Here is a 6,000-nt window from a genome sequence, read left to right on the forward strand (position 1 = left end):
GAAAGAGAATATACGGGTAAGAGTAAGTACAATAAGGTACAGTCTTTTTTTTGTTTGTTTGGGTTGCTCATCAAGCTTATCGCTCGATACAATAAGTTACAGTCAGTGGGAGTGGTGTTTTGGAACATGGGTGCATAGTGGGTGGTATCATGGAGTACTATCATAGATATGCTATATTTATTATAGTGGAGTATTGAAAATGGCATAGAAGGGGATATTGAGAATTGAGAGTGGCATAAACACAACTTCAGTTTTTGTAATGGCATAAACACAACTTGTGAATTGAGGAGTGGCATAGAACCAATTAACCGTTGTTTCAATAACAGCCATCAAAAGCCGATCGAACGCACGAGAATGGATCCAAAATTTACCCATTTTTAGTTTCACGAGAAAATTTTAAACTTAAAATTCGTACTACCTAGAAGTATTTGAAACAAAAATCCAGTAAATCTTATATGTTGGGTTATGCATTCTGGGGGAGTTTCATCAGATTCAGCCATATTGTTTATCAATAAACCTCATTTTATGTTTTACAACCAACTTTAAACTTAAAATTCAAACTGTCCAGAAAAAAGAACAACATTCCAGTAAATCTTATATATTTCTTCTGCATTCTGGGAAAGATTGGTTGGATTCAAATAAATAGTTTGGGAATAAACATTGTTTTAGTCTGCAAACGACTTATTGTAGAGTGATTTTTGGTTGGATACATTCATGTGCGTTCGATTGGCTTTGGATCGCCGATATTGAACCAAAGTCAACGCTGGACTTCTAACCTGAATGTCACTGGAGCTGCGTCAAAAGTCCAGCCATGACTTTGTCTCAATAACAGCCATCAAAAGCCGATCGAACGCACAGGAATGGATCCAACCAAAAATCACCCAACCGCTGGAATTTTGACCTGAAAGTCACTGAAGATGTGTCCATACTTGCCCAACAGGTTGCGTATGAATGTAAACCAACATATCTGAGCAAACAGGTCGAATATAAAACTATGTAACTAAATGCCACGTTATTTGAGCCGATTTCAGCAAACCAACTGAGGTCTATTTTTTTAGGCTGGACAGTGGTTTCCTCGCTGTGTATTTATCACTGTTAGAAAAAAGAGGGAAAAGGTTACTGGAGAGCAGCAACTAAAAGGATCATAGATCCCAAACAGCAAAATCTAGCTTAAAAAGTTCTACCCATGATGATAAGCCATAATATGATTTCCTCTTTGCCTTACAAACAAGGAGAGCCATTTCATCCTTGAATCTCTTGCGTCTTCTGTAAATGCTTGGGGGCGAACAGATCAATCGAAAGCAATATAATACCAACAAATTTTTTCTTCTTTTGGCCGTAAATCCACCGATGTATTAGCAGTGCAAAGAACCTAGAAGTAATAAGATTACAAACAGGTCCATAGAGGACTGGCACCAAGCGACGACTACAGACATTGGGCAATGGTGAGCAGTATAGTGTACAGTACGAATGAATTCGAGCAAATAGGTAAAGCGGAAAACAATGTCAACAAACACATCGAGAGGAAAACAATATCAACCGATCAATTCGAACGAACTAACTAACTTATAAGGGCTGGGCGACGGCGACTGACTTCGATTGAGCTATAATGAATCGTACTTGCCCAGGCCTGAAGATAGCATGCAAACCGTGAGGATCTACCAGCTGACCGCGCCTGCCGGTGCGGCTGGAGAATAACGGCACCACCAGCAGTCGCCGGCTGACGCGGCTGATAGACAGTGTGGGGAAGTTTTGGTGCACGGCCTGGTTCACCGAGGGTGTGTCTAGAGAAGAACAGGGCGCCGAAGGAGGTGTCTAGAGAAGAACAAGGTGGGCTGGGTGCTGGGTGAAAGGCGAGCGTTCGAAATATTGGGCGCGCGTTCGAAAGTTTAGGTGCGCGAGGGAGGTGTCTGCTGGTGAAATTTTCCCCATCCTCTTCTTCTTTTTCTTTTCTTTTGAGAACACAGTACAACGCAGACGCTCACAAACACGCACGTACAAACACCCCTATGAACCGCACGCACGCACACCCTACCCCTATGAGCACCTCCGAGGGACTGAGCCGGCATATCTTGAGGTTGACGAAGTCACCACTGGCGCCTCCTCTTCTTTTTTGGGCTAATCTATTTATCTATAATATCTATCTATACCTCTATCTATCTACATGTTTTTCAATTTTTTTCTATTCTATACATGAGTTTTTGAATTTGAATTTTTTCACTCTTTCAGCCTTCCGGCCAATGCTCATTTGAAGTAATTGAAGCCATTGATTTGTAGCTTAAAGGTGCTATCTACCGCTCATCATACAAGGACTCTTCAGATCTAACGGCTGTGAATGCACGGATTCGTCACCCATGCTTCCCCTTGGACTGGCGATGCTGAAAGCCTGAAACACTGGAACCCTCTAGATACTTCGGGGTACCTCACTGCTCCACATTATTAAACAGGCCTTTTCCGACATGGGAAGTCAAAAGTTGGGGGCTCCATGCAGTACATATGAATGCTCGCTAGCTGCATGGTCTACAAGCAGACTAGAGTAAATCATCAATTCATCAAATCAATTGGTGTATAATTTTTTTAGGAGCTAAGACGCCGGCATGAACCATTTTCAAGCGTTTAAATTACTCCTACCTGAAATGATTCTTTAGATTGACATCAACAAGAGAACTCTTTTAGAAAGAGTGAGAGAAAGGGAGATATGATTGCATACACTATTCTTAGAAGGGAAATCACGTACTTGTTCATGGAGAGATACAAGTATATCGACTATCTACACTACAATTTTGAAATAAAAGAAACAAAATTGCAAATGTCTATTCTAACTAGATATGTTGATATTTCTAAATAGTACCAAAGCAATACTTATTCTAAGCTAGGCACTCAACTTCTGAAATGCGCGAGTATTCGTAGGTCGATTTTTTTACGTTATTATTATTATTACTAGGCAGCACATGTGTTTGCCCGTCCAGTGAAACTCTTTCATTTCATTTTTATTTTCCGCAAGGTCGGGAGTCGGAGGAAGAGGGATCACACGGGAGGAGACGAAGGGAGAGCAGTCTCGGGGCCCCACTTATTTATGGTGTCTATCCTTTTTCTGGTGATGTTGACTGTTGTGCGTAGGGGGTGCGAGTGAGCGAGAAAGGCCGAGAATGAGAGAGATGTTTTTTTAGAGGACAACCGAACGATCCTGAAAGACCCAGATTTCCAATACGCATCAAAGCGCAGTTTACAGCAGGACACAAAATAAACATGAAATTACGTCTAAATCCCTAAGATTTACAAGGTAGACAACAGGCTGAAAGCAAGAAATGTGATCGGGTCCTTAACAGCCACCGTCCGGATTGATCCTCGTCGCAGCCGGGGACGAACCACTTGGCGCGACCAAATCGCCATGGCTACAGAGCCTGCACACCATGGCCTACGAGCTGAGCTAGAAACGACCTGCCAAAACCGGCAGCCAACGGAGGTGGATAATTGGAGAGATGGAGAGAGAGAGAGAGAGAGAGTTGATGCCTCTCTCTTGACAAAGAAGATGACTGGGAGTTTGCCTACCTAGCGTACGTGACTTGTGCTCACTGAAGTGTGGGACCTCACGCAAGGGAACCACACGTAAGTGACAGACTTGTTGCTCTAATAACTCGGGTGATTATTATACTGTATTAGTACATAGTTTCCTATGGATCCTTCTTAGTCAGTCCAAAATGAAGCTCTTGAGAGGGTTTTTGAAATTTCCATGTTTGAAACCAAAAACCACTTCTCTTCATGCTTGACTTCATAAGACAGAGTTTAGGGTCATGGGGTAGATACATGATTTTTCTGGTTTGAGTATGTCTAGATCGACCTTGTTTATCAACTTGAATGCTTACTATATGACATACGAAGACTATGTGCTTTGGTTTTTCATTTTTTGATATTTTTTTGATTTTTTATACCCATTTGAATCTTGATCAAATCATAGGTTTGACCAAGATTTAAACAAGTTAAAAACATGAGTATGAAAAACTAAGCCTCTATCCATTTTAGTCACTCCAAAATGAAGCTCTTGGGAGGGTTTTTGAAATTTCCATGTTTGAAACCAAAAACCACTTCTCTTCATGCTTGACTTCATAAGACAGAGTTTAGGGTTAGGGGGTAGATACATGATTTTTCTTGTTTGAATATGTCTAGACCTTGTTTATCAACTTAATTGAATGCTTACTATATGACATAATTAAGAAGACTATGTGCCTTGGTTTTTCATGTATTTTGATTTATTTTGAATTTTTATGCCCATTTGAATCTTGGTTAAATCCTAGGTTCGACCATGATTTAAACAAGTTAAAAACATGAATATGAAAAATTAAGCATCTATACTTCTTAGTCACTCCAAAATGTAGCTCTTGGGAGGGTTTTTGAAATTTCCATGCTTGAAACCAAAAACCACTTCTCTTCATGCTTGACTTCATAAGACAAAGTTTAGGGTTAGGGGTAGATACATGATTTTTCTGGTTTGAATATGTCTAGACCTTGTTTATCTACTTAATTGAATGCTTACTATATGACATGAGAAGACTATGTGCATTGGTTTTTCATTTTATTGTTTTATTTTTATTTTATGCCCATTTGAATCTTGGTCAAATCCTAGGTTTGACCATGATTTAAACAAGTTTAAAACATGAATATGAAAAATTAAGCATATATCCTTCTTAGTCACTCCAAAATGAAGCTCTTGGGAGGGTTTTTAAATTTCCATGTTTGAAACCAAAAACCACTTCTCTTCATGCATATGCTTGACTTCATAAGACAGAGTTTAGGGTTAGGGGTAGATATATACATGATTTTCTAGTTTGAATATGTCTAGACCTTGTTTATCAACTTGAATGCTCTTACTATATATATGACATAAGAATACTATTTCCTTTGTTTTTTCATTCTTTAATTTTTTCTGAAATTTTATGCCCATTTGAATCTTTTGGTCAAATCCTAGGTTTGACCAAGATTTAAACAAGTTTAAACATGAAAATGATAAGGGAAACCTCCATCCTTCTTAGTCACTCTAAAATCAACTTAATTGAATGCTTACTATATGACATAAAAAGACTATGTGCCTTGTTTTTCATTCATTTTGATTTATTTTGAATTTTTATGCCTATTTGAATCTTGGTAAAATCCTAGGTTTGACCAGTTTAAATCATGAATATGAAAAATTAAGCATCTATCCTTCTTAGTCACTCCAAAATGTAGCTCTTGGGGCGGTTTAAAATTTCCATGTTTGAAACCAAAAACCACTTCTCTTCATGAATGCTTGACTTCATAAGACAGAGTTTAGGGTTAGGGGTAGATATATACATGATTTTTTCTGGTTTGAATATGTCTAGACCTTGTTTATCAACTTTAATGCTTACTATATGACATAAGAATGCTATCTGCTTTGGTTTTTTTATTTTTCTATTTTTTTTGAATTTTATACCCATATATTTGAATCTTTGTGAAATCCTAGGTTTGACCAGGATTTAAACAAGTTTAGAACGTGAAAATGAAAAGGTAAGCCTGGTTCCTTCTTAGTCACACTCTAAAATTAAGCTTTTGGGAGGTTCTTTAAATTTCCATGTTTGAAACCCAAAACCACTTCTCTTCATGGTTGACTTCATAAGACAGAGTTTAGGGTTAGGGGTAGATACATGATTTTCCTGGTTTGAATATATCTAGACCTTGTTTATCAACTTAGTCGAATGCTTATTATATATATGACATAAGAAGACTATGTGCCTTGGTTTTTCATTTTTGATTTTTTTTAAAATTCTTATGCCCATTTGAATCTTGGTCAAATCCTAGGTTTAACCATGGTTTAAACAAATTTAAATCATGAATATAAAAATTAAGCATCTATCCTTCTTAATCACTCCAAAATGTAAATCTTGGGAGGGTTCTTGAAATTTGCATGTTTGAAACCAAAAACCACTTCTCTTCATGCATGCTTGACTTCATAAGACAGAGTTTAGGGTTAGGGGTAGATATATA

The sequence above is a fragment of the Lolium perenne genome, chromosome 5, assembly GCF_019359855.2.
Source record: "Lolium perenne isolate Kyuss_39 chromosome 5, Kyuss_2.0, whole genome shotgun sequence".
NCBI classification, from domain to species: domain Eukaryota; kingdom Viridiplantae; phylum Streptophyta; class Magnoliopsida; order Poales; family Poaceae; genus Lolium; species Lolium perenne.